Source organism: Cydia strobilella, chromosome 11 (genome assembly GCF_947568885.1).
Source record: "Cydia strobilella chromosome 11, ilCydStro3.1, whole genome shotgun sequence".
Lineage (NCBI taxonomy): Eukaryota > Metazoa > Arthropoda > Insecta > Lepidoptera > Tortricidae > Cydia > Cydia strobilella.
In genome coordinates this window covers 4,721,664-4,740,348 of record NC_086051.1, presented here as the reverse complement: position 1 = coordinate 4,740,348, position 18,685 = coordinate 4,721,664, and the positions used below count along the sequence as shown (strand labels likewise).

Sequence of the window (18,685 nt, the reverse complement as noted above, 5' to 3'; positions counted from 1 at the left end):
GCAATCATCTGTTAACTCTATGCCATTCTATGTCCATTATCAGCGCAAGAGCATCGGGTCGCGCATTAATAAGATGCAGATAAGGAGACAGCTCCTTTCCGCGCTGACCGACTGAACCGAGCGGAATGAGCGAATGGAATGGTGACCTGCGAGTTGCGGCTTTGCTTTTGTTTTGATGGTTTAGGTATACTATTCTTAAAATGTCCTATCCTTTGGGAGGACTTTGCTAAACTTTAGCCGAATAACAATGTCTCTAAAATGTTTCTTTTTTAACCTGTTCTTGCTGTTGTTGCGAGTTATTTAAAACAAGGTCAGAGAAGATTAGGAATACGTTACAAAGTGGGATTCTAAGCAAATTCCGCACAAGAAAAAAAATGCATACTTACATATAGCATGTAAATAAACATATTATATAAAGTTGCATTACATTTGAGCACGTTATATTTGTATCTTGATTCGGTATTGAACGTGATCCTTATTAAACCATAATTGATTGCCTTTATCCACGGATTTTATTGACATCCTACTGGTATAACCTGATACTTTCAGTACTTAGTATCAGGTACTACTGGTAGTACCTGATACTTTTATACCTTCCCTTATAGGAACCTATCCAATTCGCTCACTGTAGAATGAGACGGAGATAACATACCTTTAAAAGGATTACGTTTAAATTTCCATATAATTGGTGCTCCAAATACTGTGACTGATGGGAAATCAGTCACAGTACATGACTCGATATTAAACTGTTAACTGTATCCAGCATGTGATAAGATTTATTTTAGAATAGCATGAGTTTAGAACGTAAAGGATACTAGAATATGTATAATTGAATGGGATCCTAACCTGAGATAAGGTTTAGAGATTAGAATGATAAGTATGCGCATAGATTCTAGTTCAGTTTACAAAACGATCGTAGATTTCGATAATGCGTGAATTTATGTAAACACATGATTGGCTCGTAATTTTAATTTATCTAAACCTAAACTCACAATTATGAATTTTAGTTTAAAAGAATCATAATACATGTGCTTAGGTATGTGTTTAAATATTAACTACTTGTTGTGAAAGGTACACTTGTATTGATTGAATTTCTCTCTGTATATTTAAGGAGTGTCTTTTCAAAAGGGCTTATTTATTTTTTTCATAGAGAAATAACCCCTTTTGAAAATACACTCCTTATTTAAGCTATATTAGCAACACAAACAGTGTCAATTGCAGCAATAAAATAACATATTTACACAGTATAATAAAACCTAATTTAAAACAGCCAGTTACTCCCACGGAACAAATTGAACCCGACGACAATCGATAAGCCGGTAATATCGATATGGAATCGATTGGCCATAATCGGCTTACTCGATTGCTAAAGGTAATTTCATTTGGAGGCATTGTCGTGAGGGATCTTTGCTTTCGTACCAAACGCATTGCTTGAGTCAAACCAACGTAGAAAGAACTGTTGTTTAGTAACAGATGTATGTTCGTAGAGCACACTTATACTAGTACATATAACAGAGGTAATGCATTTGGTAAGCAATCAGTTGTCCTGTATTCGATGAGAGATTGAAGATTGTGCACACATAATCATATACATAGACCCATTTCAATAGAAAATTATGTGAGAAAAGACCTTCTTAGTTGGCTGTGTGGACAATTGAATTTTGACTCAATTGTTGTCTACTTGATTATAATCGTTGATTATAATCATGTACATGTACACACCTATGAAGATATGAAAGGAGATTTGTTTATAGAAATTAGAATTAGGATTAAGTGTTAGTTAAGGGCATTATAATATGTATGTGTGTGACGACGTGCACGTAACTACGCTTGTGCCTCTGCATCGAATTTCTCACTTGTATTTTTTATTCTGTCATGTATTTTTTATTATGTGGTGAACATAAAGAAACATACTTAGCACTTTAGAGAATCAGTGAGAATTTTCTAAAAAGTTTGTCAGTACAAAGTTAAAATGTAATTGAAGTATAGATAGAAATAAATTTCCTATTTTGTTGCCGTATTTTTTAATGAATTTATTTAGAAAATATTTTATTTTAACATATTTAGAAATTCATCGGAATCCAAAAATAATGAAGCTCGAGGTGGTAAGGTTTTATTTATTAAAACGCAAATCCTAAGCGATTATCCATAATTGACCCATAGTTAATGTTAACACGTGAACAGTAATTATATAATCATGTACTGCAACCCGTATGTGAACAAAAATAATTCAGCTTTATTAGAGAGCGTTACCCGATCCTTTCTATTTACAAACCAGTAACTTTCAAAACCGCTTATATCCATAATAATCCTTCTTCCAAAAAGCAACTTGTCCCTAAAGTCATAAAGTCGAATTTACTGTTACAGTCAGGGAAAATGTATGGCTCTATTGAAACGGAAACGAACAGTGCATTTCCAGGACTATATTTAGAAGGCAGGTACGGATGCGTTTAGTACTGTTTGTGCATTAGACTATTTACGTAGTCCGGTCAATTAGATACGAATACCGGGGTAATTACTGCCAGATGGAGTAATTAAAATAAACGTATAAATAAACCTTTTTTTAGGGTTCCGTACCCAAAGGGTAAAAACGGGACCCTGTTACTAAGACTCCACTGTCCGTCTGTCTGTCATTCACCAGGCTGTATCTCATTAACCGTGATAGCTAGACAGTGGAAATTTTCACAGATGATGTATTTCTGTTGCCGCTATAAAGTACGGAACCCTCGGTGGGCGAGTCCGACTCTCACTTGTCCGGTTTTTTATATACATACTAGCTGTTGCCCGGGACTTCGTACTCGTGGATTTGTATATTGGTGGTTATATATTCTACATGAGCATAGAACATTATTTATTTTATTTTATTTATTTATTATGCAGCAAAATATAACAGTAGGGACGGTTAATCATCTGTTAATTATTATATTTTACATAGTTAATTTATTGTTCGTTATATGTACAAATTGTACAACGCATGAGATTTGTCTGTCACAAGTGTCACAGCCTACGAAGTTTCAAGCCCCTAACTGAAAAAAATGTTCTCGTTATAATCCCTTTCAACGCACTTAGAAGATTTTTAAGTCCACTATAAAAAAAACCCTTTTAAGGGATGATTTTTTGAAAACGCTGAAAATTACTTTTCTTTTATTCTAGTAACATGCATTTTTTTAATGATTCAAGTCCCGCACCCAAAAAATATTTGACCTTCATACAAACTTTCAACTTCTTTTTCACCACCTTGGGGGATAAATTTTCAAAAACTCTGAAATTAGTTTTTTTTCTCTTTTAATAATTTTATTAAAAGAGAAAAAAAAATCACCTTTTTACGAAGTTTCAACTTAATAGCTTTAAATAAAATTTTGAACCCCATATAAACTTTCAACCCCTTTTTAACCCTTTTAGGGGATGAATTTTTAAAAACGCTTAAATTACTCATCTTGTATTATAATAATATGCCTTCACATAATGATTCAAGTTACCCAGTTTTTTCCTTGCCAAAGCACTCCATTATAAAACACTCCGGTAAAGAAAGTAAGAACAGGTTGACTTTTCGCCCCCGACGCCTGCAAACAAATGCGTTTTAAACATTCCAAAGGGGGTATTGAGAAATTGAATTGAAGGCAGGTTCATTCACAAAAATGTACATCAGTAATGAGGTAGGGGTCCTCTAGGGGACACGTAGATTTCCCACCCACGGTGAAATATAGTGTGTAGAGGAATTCCTGGTAACTGCACCTAAATTTTACTACGAACACACTGCGTATACTGATTCTAAGAACAAAGACTTACCTATTGTTTATTTACCTAAGTTGGTTATTAGAATTACCCAGCTGGTTAAGAAAATTGTTTTGTTTTTTACATGATTTTGTTCTGCGAAGAAAAATCATTTTAAAATTAACCAAAGGGAAGGTGATTGACAGCTTTTCGGGTATATGTTATGTTACATTGTTGAACATAGATTGATTAAAATAAGTTTAGGTCTAAAATGGCCAAGTTAATGCTTTTTCCCCTCACTAGCTCGGAAAGTTGTCTTTTATCCTTTAAAACAAGCAGGGAAAAACGCATTTTATCCACTAGTGGGGAAAGTAATTTGACCTTGGATGGAGCGTGTTTAAGTAGCTTGACAGATAACAAAACGTAAAACGCTCATAATAATGATTCGTTTGATATTAATTATCATTAAACAAATGGTTTGAGAATCTAATAAAAAATACCAAATTTAGCTTTATTTAATGATTTTATGTCATAAACCTTACAGTTCCATAAGAAACGTTTGTTTTTTAATAATGATGTTAAATATAATTCTGAACGCACAAGTTGAGTCGATGCAATTTCAAAACGCATCATTGAGCATTGCATCATTTCATACGTCAGAAATGTCAACATTGTCAACAAAATTTTTACTTTTTTGTTATAATATCGTAAAAAAATGAGTGATTTCAGTGATGAAGATGATCTAACGCCTGTGGATGTTGCACTTTCCTCGCTATAGTGAGGTGAAAAGTTTTGTGTTACACACGGGTGCAAATTTATTTTACTTCTCGTGTGTTGAAACACTTGCTACGCTCAGGATTCTATTTTAGAACCACTCGCTTCGCTCGTGGTTCAACTATAGAATCCTTTCGCTTGCTCGTGTTTCAATTCCACACTCGCGGGTAAAATACAACTTTGCACCCTTGTATAACAAATAACTATTTGTACATGCTTGTATTTTTTGACACGCCCTGTAACTAACAACTTGACATTTTTTTTACATATGAGTCCGCAGCCTGAGGGATTTGGCGGTTTTTTAACATATTATGACGCCTCATTAGTGCGTAACTATGCGCTGCGCTCTCATGAGTCAACTCTATGGGAAACATTTCCATGCGACAGCGACATTGCCGTAAATACTACATATTAGCAACCAACTCCATCGATCAATTGTAGAACCTATCCCATTGGAATAAGGTTGACGTATGGGCAATTAACAGCGACAAATCAGCACCAATCTTAACTGATCACCGGTGGACTTTATTTCTTTGGAATAAGGTATAAGAATTGTATGGTGCACCTACGCCATCAGGACTCCATGTGACAAATCTCCGGCGCTCGCATGATTTATGTCTAGTTAGCGCGGAGACGGGATGTCAAATTGTTATTTATTTCAATCGTAGCGTTTATCGTAGCGACATGGTGACGAAGAAAGCGGGAAAGAGCAGCGCAGCGGCACAAGTAATACGTAAATTTCTATGCAGGGGGTCAGTTATCTCGGCAGCTGACTGTACCTATACGAGTTACTTACAAAGCTTCGTAGCAGATACAGAACTCCCTAAAGAAAGGCGTAGCGTTGAAGCAATAAGTTTTACACCTATGTATTTTCATTAATAAACTTATGGTGCAAAGGTGTTGACATGAAAATTTGTATGTATGCAGCTGAAGCGGCATAAGGAAACCAACTGCCCTAATTAATCGAGCGATAGTTAAGATGCGATGCTATGTCACGACATGTAAAACTGATCTAAATAGGACGAATGACAATCAAAACAGTTTTTTACACTTTGGTGAATCTTTGTCCTGATTAAACTTTCGGAGTATAAAAATCCTGTGATCATGTGACTGTAATAGTAATAAGCAAAATATCTTGGTCTAAGGAATTATGCAAGAACTATTAACGTATAGAATTATGAATCACGAGCGTGTATTCAAAGAGAAATCGACTAGACCCGTTTCCGCTCCTCTCGTCACACTGCACGCATCCCTCACAAGTCAGGGGTAATAAATAAATAATTAATAACAATAACGCCCTCAATCACGGCAAGGGCACTGCTCCTGCATACGGTTGATTTGATGATAGTTCTCTGCTGATGAGGCCACACTGTTCTCAATAGGCATACCTAAATAGTACATAGTAGTGATACTTTTTGCGTGTATTCAAATTTCACGTTTAGTTATAACTAAACTGTACTTTGTACACGTAACTTTATGGGCACCAGTATACCAAATGCTTTTTCATGAAAGTCTCATTCTAATAATATCAGCTAAAAAGTCTGAAGTTGGTACCTTAATAATACAAGATAGAAAGTTTAATGAAATGGGGCCCAGGTCGCAAAAATTTAGTACCTACAACTGAATAACTCAACTAGAAGCTACAATTTTATCTTATTGTCTGTCTACCAGGTTATTATACTCGTACAGTGTAGGTATTGTGTTTTAGAACCAGGATCAAGCTCGGAGGTGACGTTAAGAACTTTGCAACCTCGGTCATTATTTCGCCTATTCCACCTATATCATGTGGAATATTTTTCAAACCCTTTTCACTATATTTGGTCTCAATTACGTGATGACTATGAAAATAAATATATGTTAAATCAAAACTAAAAACTTTCCTTAAAAAAATCGTATTTGTAAGTTACAAATTGTAACCCTCAGTTAGCCTTACTATCTTTATTTCCTTACTTCAATCCGTACAGTCCGAATGTTCTCATTCCGTCCGTACTAAACAACAGTTGCAGACACTCGCTCGTAGCCGGTAATCCACTTACGAACAAAAATGTAGTCGGCCAGATAAATCAGGATTTAGCGGCGTGCGGCTGATCGATGTGCAGGACTATTGGTCTGTGAGGCTTTCAAACCAAGACTTAACAGACAAAGATGAGCAAAATTACGTTCAGATGTTGTACTCGTAGTGAAAAGGACGTTTTTAAAAGCCTTACATGTTGCAATTTAGTTTGTAAGTTGGTAGTTTCAAAATTTGCTGCATTGGGTTGTGAGTTGTGTTGAAATTTTTCATACTCAACTCACAACCCATATACACTTGTAAATAAAAGGGATAGATCAGGATTTAGCGGCTAGCGATTGATGATTGATCGATGGGCGAGACCATTAAGGATGACTGACGTTAGACCGGGCGGGTGATCACGTGATGCTTTCCATAGAAAACGAAGCTCCGGCCCGGACACGGCCCGGTCTAACGTGAGTCATTCTTTAGTCTTTGACTTCTGTGAGGCTTTGTTACCAGCAAGACTTGACACACTTACGTGTGTGTGTGGTGTGAGATCACAAGATTTTAGACAATTAGGAACAGTGTGATATTTAAGGGAAAAGTGTGGACTGAACGAAGATTTAGTAAGGTATGTTGAGATGGTTTGGACACGTGAAAAGAATGAGTGAAAGAAGGCTAACAAAAGAGAGTGTATAAGGGAGAAGCAGAAGCGGGAGTGGGAAGGGGTAGACCTCGGCGGACTTTCTCTGATCAGATCGGGGAAATCCTGAAGAAAGGCCAGGTCAAGAGCACCCTAAACCGGCGAGCGTGTATGAGGAATGTTATGAAAGTGAAGGAAGCGAAAGAGGTATGTCAGGATCGTAGAGTAGAAATCCGTAGTATCTGCCTACCCCTCCTGGAAATAGGCGTGATTATATGTATGTGTATGTATGTATGTTTAAAATAACAGTTGCACCGTCTGGGCTATCAAAATCGCTGCCAACTTAGCTTGGTCTGACTCTAATTCTGGCCGATTGTTATACATATAGTCAATTGTATAGTCTTTAAAAAAAATCTACGTATGACTTTTTTTTATACCACGACGGTGGCAAACAAGCATACGGCCCGCCTGATGGTAAGCAGTTACCGTAGCCTATGGACGCCTGACGACTTAACTACATATTATACTAATACCTAAAATTTACTTAGTCCTACAAGAAGTTCTACGAAGTAGCGCCTATACCTATACTTTGTTCAACTATAAGTTAAGTTTGGTTTAGAATGTACCATCTCCTTCATCGTCATCAAATTTCTTTGACGCTTTCACTACTCACAGTGGAGTGTCGAAACATAGCCATTAAGCCGACGCTGGTGTCAAGTATGGAAATGAATAAACAATAAATAATATTGTCACAACATTCCATAAGCATCGATAACATAATAAATTATGTTTTAATACAAAAATATCTAACTACATGTTCACCCGATATGGTCAACACAGTTAAAGCAATTTAATCTGGATATTAACCAGGCTGGTCCCATATACTTATCAATTAGACAGGGAGTAAGTAGACAATGGAAATTTATACCCAAACATCTACCACAACAACACCATAAAGGTTATGCAGCCGAGGCCGATATGTCAATTTTACGATATGATTTTAATATTATAGTAGTTTATGTGACTGCTACATAATGAAAGGCATTAAAATACGAGTGTGCATAAAATAACAACACAAGTATTTTAATGCCTAATTATGTACAGTTACATACACTGCTTTATCTACATCAATATCATATAGTTTGCAACTGAAACGTCATCTCGACTGATATTAGAATAGAGGCCAAATCAAATTTCTTTGTTTCTCAGAGATGTTCTAAATTTGAATGGAATTAAGGTATCCGTTATCGATAAAGTTAAAATTACGATACACCCACAGATACAGGTTTGTTAATATAGGCCGTTAGCTTATTCTGAACATATTATAGGGAGGTTTATGATACCTATTGATGTAGATCAATAAACTTTATCTACACACATATCATAACGTAAAGTATTTTAGTGCATCCGAAATTTATCAGACGATTACAATTACAAACAGGATTAACCGGAATATGTTACATGTTTTACTGGGAACTTGCTCTGCATATACCTACCTGGGGAGCCTAGCCAAGATGACAAACGTTGACCGAAAACACAAATCGAAACTTAAATAATGTATGGAAATAGTCACGTGACTTTTCGTAGCATCTGTCATCCCGATACATTTTTCTTTTTTTTTTGGCGTTCGTTAATTAATGTACATTGTCATTTTTGGGATTGTCATCTTGACTAGGCCCCCAGAGGGCCTACCGCCAACATCGAAAATCGAAAATCTGCCTCTATCGCTCGAAAATGCAAGAGCTATAAGCAAGTTAGGATTTTCAACTTCTCTACTTATATTGACGGTAGATGCCCTCTGTTTAACACGTAGTGAAAATACTGGTTTAGTATATTTATGTGTGGTGACTGGTGACATGCGCACCCGCAGCCTACGTGTCGTTGTCGAGTGTCGATGGTATCGCGGGATCGATGCGACACGACTTCTTATGTCGATTAATCATATACACTAATGTTATGGATTCGGCAGTTCAATTTTGGGATTAACCACACTAAGCCTTACGCATGTAACGTTGACGCGATTTGTAAATGGCATAAAGCGTACGCATATAAAACGTAAGGGCATATGTAGTACAGTCAGCATCAATAGCATTTAGAGTTGCTCTTTACATATTTTTCAAAACTATACCTACTGTCCCATGGCTAGCTGGGCAAAGATCTTATACATTTGTGCATGCTCCCGCCAAACGCCACAAAATGAGTGCAGATATTCTAGATCGTCTCACCATCTTCTTTTTGGTTTGCCTCTGCCTCGGCCGAGCTGTGGTGCCCAATGGTCCATCTTTCTGGATGACGTATGAAAAAATTATACAAAAAATTTGTGATAAAAAAATAGTTCCTTACCTATACTTTTTTATTCATCTACGTTTATTGCTTCATTTTTCGTTCACATCACCTTCATACGTCTATCAACGATGGCAACTCATCCAAACATCTGTCCAATACCTGTCTCCTACACAATGGTCCAAACACAAGCTTATTAAAGCAGCAGTGCATTCCAAATTCCACATAAACCCTAAATCGTTACGATTTTGATACACGTCGATCAGTTTTTTGGTAAAGTCTCAATTCCACCTTTAATTTTAAAATATAACTTTATTTATCCATCCAAAAGGTTGATTATCAAGTGCAGTGACAGTCAAAGACACTTATTCCCATTAGTTGCATTAGCGCGTACGAGTCTGCTTCTCGAAGAAACATTTTAATCTGACTTCAAGACCGAGGCTAAGCGTAATAGGTGTGCGTAAATTATACTGGTTCTCAATAGCAAGTTGCCCGTGATCTTTAGGCAGTTGGAACGAAGCAAGTCATGTATGGGAACATTTGTCCGCGGCCCGTAGCCATATATCAGCCGATAGCATCTGTGACAGTCCGTTTGTTTATTAATATTTTTATGGTGGCCCAATGACAGTCTCTGGAATGTCGTTAAGGATGTTTTTATTGATTGTGCTCGGTTACCAATTTTTAATTTTTGTCGTAAATTGATACTACAGGTGCTTAATTAAGTATCTTATACGGATACGACTTTTTTCTATTGCGAGTGAACCCATAATATTACGATCGCTGTAGGTTGGAGTAGTTTACTTTTTGCTTTTGCTAACAGTATTGTAACAAACATCGAACACAATGAACCGTTATTAAACCTAGATATTTGTCCATGGTCTACCCTGACGATCTGAGTAAAGTATTGGATAGCTATGAAATAAAACTATAAAAACGGATTACATCGCGCATATTGAATTTGTAATACATCCCGACGTTTCGAACCCTTTACAGCGTTCGTGGTCAACAGGTGGCTGAGGAAAAGCTACAAAGTGCAAAAATAGAGACATACAATGTATGTGGGTAACCGAAGACAATATTATGCGTTAATCTACCAGTTAAGCTTATTTGAAGATTGTGAAACGCTAACTTTGACTTTATTCGTCAGATATATAAGTGGCAAGCAGTTTATTCAGTTCGGGCATTTATTTGGACATTGTGAAACATTTCATTTCATTCATTTCATTTATTTATTTCTATAACAATATGATATTGTGTTAGAAAAATCTTACAAACTATGTATTAGCACATAAATAATAGCGGGACATGTCAAGAAATAAAATTCCAAAAATACAATTCAAACAAAAAACAAACAAAGGACAGATGAAGTAGGTAATAAAAATGTCATCATTCATGTGTAAAAGTTACATAAGATAATTTTGTAAAAACAGTTAATTTGCAAATATCTCGTCGATGCTGTAAAAGCACCCCCTCAATAAAAATATCTTCAAGTGCTTACTAAATATTTTATAATCTGTAATATCCTTTAGATTTGCAGGTAGTTGGTTAAAAATTCGAATGGCTTGGTATTTTACACTATGCCTTGCTACTTGTTGTTTAGACACAACAGACAACAGACCGTATTAAGTGAGTTAAAATTAAATACTCCAACTAGAGTTAGTTTCCACTTCTAAGCTATATTCTACTAGAAGACTACCACACAACTTCTTAACCGACCACCTGAGATAACCTCTAGCCACCCACAAACCAAAACTTGCTAAAAAAATGCACTTTGATTTGCTGTTAAAATAAACATTCACAATACAATGGAATGGGAAGCCTTTAAAGGTCTCGTGGCGGCTGAAGGATAAGTGGGTATAATAGAACTTTACACAGTAACATTATATTAAAAAAGCTTAAGTTATTTAAAAAAAAACTTAAAAACATGAAAAGTTTAACTTAAACAAATACTTTGTAATAATAGTACCTACGGAACGATGCTCGACTGGCTATAAGTAGTCCTACTCAGGCTAGGATGGCTAGAATATTTAAAACCACTTTAGAAAAGTTGGGCCGATTGAACCTTTTTATTTAATTTGCAATGTTATCCGAAAGTAATAAGTTCGAGGTACTAGTTTCAGGTACGTTTTAGGAATTTACTTGCTATTTTCAAGGATTTCGGATTTGGCTAGTCATTTTGGAAGTACAGTTTTTTGCAGTAATTTTTAAAGTTTAAATGGCGAGTTGTGTTATATGCGTTAAATGTGAATCTGAAAATAGAAATAAAATCTTGATCTTGGTTATTTATTAAGTAAGTAGTATGAATATAGTAGGTATATATAATGGTATGGTATCGTACACCCAAACACTTTTGGTGCTAAACACAAGCCACCACGGCCATATTACACCACGGTCTATCCAGTATTTTTTTCTTCAAGGTAATTTGCATAAAACTGTCTCAGTTACCAATTACATAGTTTTTGCTGACCTTAGAGAAAACTGGACGTGTGAGTTGAAAAATAATTAGATTCAGACTCACCTATTACCGTCCTCTCCTCAGGCACAATCGTAACGAGCATATCTAGTATAGGAAAAGGTCTTTCTCTTACCAAAAATTAGAGCTTTTCCGACTTTTAGAACCGAGCGTAAAATACTACCTTGCATAAAAAGGCCTATGTCTCAGAGAACATCTCGAGACTTATAACCTTTTATACCGAGGAACAGGCCAGACGTCTAATTAAGGCATACTCAAGTAAATTAGATCGTCGAATAAGCCCGCCTTAAACTCCTTGAGTTTTGAATTTTATGAAAATGTGGAAAATTGCATGCTTATATGTTTTATATTGTTTATTTTGAAATGCGAGTACGGTATATGAGGACTTAACATAAGCTTAGTTAATGTTTTATTTGTCTTAGCTCAGTAAGTCATTACAAACTTTACATTCTATCTTCATCATTTTGAGAACGGTTGGCTGTTTGCATTAGATCTTAAACTTAAACTAAAATCATAATTAAAACGGGGGAGCCGGGGATTTATTCTGTAAAATAAAATCTATAAATAAGCACACGCACACATTAAATTGTCATAATAGTTGAGTCAATTCTCAAAAACGAGTTGCCACTTGTTCTTTATTTATGTACATTGTAAAATATGCCTATTTACAATATGCAGTAATAACGATAAAATATGCTGAGCTTATCAGCTACTTCAATCTACAATAAAATAACTATTTACAAATCTCGTGGATTACCACATAAAATAGGTACAATCAAAATCAAGGAGCTATTACAATAATCTCCCTTTCACTTCAACTTCACTTCACTTCACTAGTATTCCAGATCGTATCGGAGTCGTATCGTGCCTCTACGTCTAGGCTAGGTGTCAACACCGTGTATATATTACTTTAACATTCTGACAAGCTAAACTCAACCTTAAAACGCTACTAACATACTTTAAACTTGATTGAGCTTTGCAAAAGTGAATACAGGGAATTAATAAGAGATTTAGAGCTTTATAAGCATAGTTTTAGTGTTTGTTTTAGAATGGATGTGTTTATAAAATACGCCTACGGTAAGGTAATGTGTGGTTCGTCGACAGGATTAGTTCCGATCAGTTGATTTAATCGCGAGCTAGGTTCTTAATCATATCGCTTACCTAGCCTGTCTGAAACCAGTGTAACGGTGGCCTTTGGCAACACATAGCCGTTACGGGTCTCTAGGTCATGGTAAGCTAACCATGACTCATGTTTAGCTTGAAGCGAATCCTCCCTTAGTTGATGATGGAAAATTCTGGTAGTTTACTCGTGGCTAAGGGTTTATAATAAGGGCGATAAACTGAGCCACTTTCCGATAACGGTGGTTAATTTATTAACTGTCTCAATATTGGAGTAATAGGAGAAGAGAATACCACACACATTATAATAATGACAACATAGAGCAAGTTTATTCTTGTATTACTCGAACGATAGCAAAGCATGCATAAGATGTTCAATTCAATATTCACCTTAGCCCCTCACAGGCAATACAATACATAAGGCACCAAGTTACTGGTAGGACTCTCATTACTTTAAATCCAAACTTCATTTTCGATGCGTGGCAATGGCAATTGGCAACTCAAGTCAAATGCGGGTTGTCATGGAGTGTTACTTAGGTAAAACATCACATACACAAATGTCCATGCAATATTCCCTTAAAATCTATAATAAGATTTAAAAAAAATTGCTCATATGAGAACTACGCCGGAGATGTCTTGTGACTTATGTCAGTAACCTCCTTTCAACAGTAGGGTATAAAAACAACGCTATCAACTCGACCTAACCTGCGATAACTCAGAACAAATCGCCTGTGCGGACCTAGACTACCTAAACTTGAACACAAGCTTTAATAAACCTTATCTATAAGAAATAAGGTTTGAAATTGAGCCGCCGTTGCTGGTACGAGCTGCAGTGCGATAAGGTATATATAAAGTAGCGTACTATTTACGAGTTACGATTACTGGTTTACTAGAACAAGAGAAGTCTAAAGGCGGCTTGTAGATAACTCAGTTATTCTTGTACATTTTTGCATTTACAATATCCTGGCTGATAAGCAAAAATCGAATACGCTTGCGTATTAGATATGGAAAGAATATATATGTTAATACCGACGTAAATAAGTAGATACAATATACCTACTTCTTCGGTAAAGCTCGGCAAAGCGCGCTAAGATAAATTCCCTTGTCCATCAGTTGGGTAAAAAGTAGCAATAAAGTTTTACCTCGTTGAAACAAAATGAATTGAATCTTCTGACTCAATCGTGCCAAAGACAAACTGTAATCAAGTGCCCTCAAAGTGGCTAAAATCGCCCAATACGTTCATTACCGAACTGCGAAGTGTCGCAGTCCACCATCTCGCCCGTTCAAACTTAACCGTTTAACAGTTAAACTTGGACAATTAAGTCATTAATCTGGAAATTCTGTAAAGCTTCGGTCACGCCGCGCCGTCCATTTGGCCACTACGCCATTTTATGTACTTACCTACCTACCTACGCCAAGATGGCGGCGAGCACGTGCAATTTAAACATTCCTGGGCAGTATTTAGATGGGTCATGTTTTAATACATATTCAATATGAATATCGTTACGTAGCGCTTGTAAGAGAGCGTACCATTTCATTTGGTGATTTGGATAAGTCCAATGCGCTTGACGTTATCTTAGGTTGGCTTATCCTACATTATGCTTTTGCAATAAAATGATAATAATGATACAAATAAGATGCAAAGCTATCGCCCGCTCGTTTTCTAGAATGTCGTTAGATATATATGTATTATGAGGGAGACGGAAAAATATATAAATCGAATTAATATCATATAATATATCTCTGGTTCTGAATATGCCCCATAAAGCCGTGTTTACTAAAATTTTGCGCTTTGATTCCACGCACACAAACAGCATTAAGTTAACGTAATTTGCGGCTTGTTTGATTCGTTTTGCATTTCATTTTGCTTACACGTTTACGTCTACTATTTCGTCTTATTTTCGGCTCGGCTTTACATTTCCGATCGCGAAGGTTCACATTCGTTCAAGGTTTACATAAACCGTATAATTTATTGTCCATTTTGCAGCTGTGACACGAACGCGCGAACCCAGAGGTTTAAAATTTAACTGCATTTACATAATAAATCACGCATTTAATTCTCGTATTTTATTTGAGTCGTAAACGTTAGTAATAAGTAAGTATAATAATAGAAATTTGCGCAGGAAGTTTTAAGTGTCCCTGGCGTGGCGTCCCTTCCGAGCTAAATAAGTACAAATGTGTTTCGTTGGTTTGCGTGAATTGATATTTATGATAGAAAAAACGGCGTCCCGCGGCGTCAGCTGCTGCACAAAAACGTATTTATTTTGTAGTCCTTTTCGATGCAATGCTCTTGAGACCAAATTGAAATAAAGGTACCTCAAAATATACCTACTTCAATTATTATGATTTATCTGAGATGATAGGTAGTATTTTGGTGTAATAGTGCGCAGTATTTAATATGTTTTAAACTTAAGGCTTGTTGTTTTATAAATTACCAAATAGCTTTAGTCGCTTAGGTTTATGTTATTGGCTATTGATTCGCTTTACTGAGTTTTGATATGCATAAAATGTATATTTAAGTACTTATCTAAATTACTTTATTTCTTGTTTCAGATAGCACTGTTGATATAACTGTTGATATAAAAATACAATTAAGTAAATATGTACATTATAAGTTATATGATATACCTGTTGGTCCGACCTACTATATAATAAGGCAGATCGAAAAAGGAAGTAAAGCAACACAAATATTTTATAATATATGTAGGTAGGTGGTTCTATTTTCCTTTAAAATTTGTTTGTAGTTTTACATGCATGTAAAATATATAATTATTGGTGCAATAAAGAATATTTACTTACCTACTTACTTACCTTATTTTTTGTGGGTAATATCGCAATCTTACAATGAATGCTATAGTACATTATATTAATGATTAAAATAACCTCCAGACGCCATTAGACGTTACGCTGATTGGTATTTCAACCATTAATAACTTATGCAGGTTGAGACGCTTCTGGGAATGGATTGGTACACATACAAATTGATATCTGCAGCAATTTGCATGCAAATGAATTCAAGCAAAAGTTAGGTGGGAATGCTACGGATGGTTTTCGAATGAAACTCGATTTTAAAGTAAATGCTATAAAAAGTGAATGCTACAGTTTAACCCCCTTATTCATAAAACATTTTATGTTTTATCCTTTCTTACAACTACATAAGTCAAAATGACAGATAAAGACAAACGATTCATTTTTATATTTGGATTTTATAATTTTTGATGTTTTTTTTTGCTTGTATGTAAATTCCATGTTGGCGTGTAAAAGTGCCCTTGTGGCCTATTTGCTGAATAAATGGTGAAGTTGAAGTTGAAATAGCTAATTCAGGCCAGTAACGCGTTTATGAATAACGCCATAAGAGTTTTAATTAGAGCATTTATAGGTCTATAAATTATTTTATTATTTTCTAATGGGAAAGATTTTCTTTTAAGTAAACTTTTGTCTAATCAACTACCACCGAAATAAGCTATAAGATCGACGATATTGCAACATTTATACGAAGTGCCGTCTCTTTTAGGTACGTTGCGTTCTCTAAAGCATAAAATAAAAAAATCAGTCCAGCTTCATTACATTCACTACCAATATTACATATTTACTACAATATTATATATTTACTATTACGAGGAATAACATTTCAAAACATGCTTTAACATTATCATAATATATCTAAATTGATCATTTCATCATCATCTAGAGTGATCTAGTAAACTAATACCTAATAAACAGCTGTTTATTAGGCATTAGTTTTATATCAGGATATACTTGTTTTTGCAGGCACTCAGTTATAAGATAGTCAGTTATTCTAGCACTGTAGAAATATTCCATACATTAGCTAGAAATTATACAACAACTTCCAACCGTCAGGCCGAAGTACCGGTCACTTTACGACACCCATAATGATTCTATTAGAGCCTCTTTGGAACGAGCCGAAATTTACGACCCGCCGTTTTTGCACCGACTAATTATAGGTATAATATATAATAATTTATTACCGATACGCTTATCGACATTGTAAACGTATAAATGACACATTTTGGTTTCTTGTTTTGTCAAAATACCTTTACTAATAGCAAATTTATTCGACAAAGTGGTCCTCGTATTTTCAGATGTTATAACATAAAAGATATAAAAATTAGAGTACCTACATGTTTTTTTAAGTTTTTTTTTCATTGAAACATCTCTTTGCTTGTAGAAATAACAATACAAATTAATTATATTTTCATCTGACCTAGCACAAATTCTTACTATTAGATATTTTTTGAAATATTTAGATCAGTACGGTTTCACTCACTATTATTTTTAGTCGCTTGTCGCCAAAAGCGACTAAAAATAATAGTGAGTGAAACCGTACTGATCTAAATATTTTGAAATATGTCTCACGATAGTTTAATTGAGATATATTTTTTTATAAATTTTAGAGTAGCAGGTACTTAGTAGTCTAAGTAGTTATTTAAAATGCGTTGATAATTAGTTTTAATGATGTTAGACTGATTAATAAATAAGTAGAAAATTCTGAAATATTTTACCTCTTCAAAAAGTATTATTAAATAAGTATTTACGTACTTATACTTATTTAGTAATACTTTTTGGAGAGGTGAAATATTCCAGAATTTTGCTTATCGGGAACCCTCATAAAACAATGGTTTACGCGTTATAGACAAAATAATACCATATATAGATTATATTTAGATTACCGCAAGAGTTAGGAAGTTTATATTTTTTAAAGCAAACCTTCTATTTCGAGCGTGCACGGACAATATGCCACCCGCGGCAAAACAAACATGTGGCTGGGTGTTTGACTAATAGTTAGTTTAGTTAGGATGTGGGCGACAGCGGACGGTAAAAAACGCCAGATCGGGGATACCAGTGGAATTCGATGGGCACTCACTCCTCACTCAATCATGTGCACCACTGATTTTCAAATGATTAAAATTGATAGATAAATTAGTTTTTTTTTTTATCTAAGCCACCTTCATTCTAGAACCATCCGTGCATCCGCATTTAATAAGATGTAATTTAAATCTTATTTCCCTACCGACGTAAAGTCGAACTATTATCCCTGCATCGCATTTCAATGACAAAGTGTGAGACAATGACACTCCCTCACTTTGTTCTGCGCAAGTCGGTGCAGTTAGCTTACACGGACGCTACGTACGAGTATATTTTTAAAAGTAATAATATGCCATTGAAATATGTCATGTATAAATATGTAATTATAATTAATTTGAGTCATGAAGATAATGCAAACAAGAACGACTTAGAGCTGTGTAGTTCTTGGTTTAGCAGGTAAAATTTTCCCTTTTGTAAATATTTTCTATACAAAAAGTAGTATTTTTTTGAATATGGCACGTTTTTAAACCTAAAAAAAAAGAACCTAAATAAAATAAAATAAAAATAAAATATAATATAAAAAAGAACCTACCTCATTTTACGGTTATTATCAGCAGTTTTACTTCACCAAATGTACTGGCGGAAAATGTTTCGAGAGAAAATGCACCAATTTTACAGTGAAAAAATGCACAAATTCTCTCGGTCTCTGCAGGATTTTATCATCAATATATAACCAACTGCCTTGCAACTTGCCTGTAACGACGAATTAAGAACCTCCTCCTCCTTCGAAATCTTGAAATCGCTTATTAATAATCAAGTTCACTTCAGAAGCACTTGTCCAATACTTCAGTATTACATA

General features: G+C 35.1%; 1 long non-coding RNA gene across 1 annotated transcript in view; it reads left to right on the top strand.

Annotated features, from left to right (window-relative positions):
- The window catches only part of LOC134745415 (uncharacterized), a 164,983-nt gene extending 149,176 nt beyond the window's left edge, over positions 1–15,807 (top strand). The window contains exon 2 of the long non-coding RNA XR_010128172.1: positions 15,711–15,807. This is a non-coding gene — a long non-coding RNA (uncharacterized LOC134745415). The remainder of the gene's footprint in view (positions 1–15,710) is intronic.
- The last annotated feature ends 2,878 nt before the right edge of the window (positions 15,808–18,685 follow it).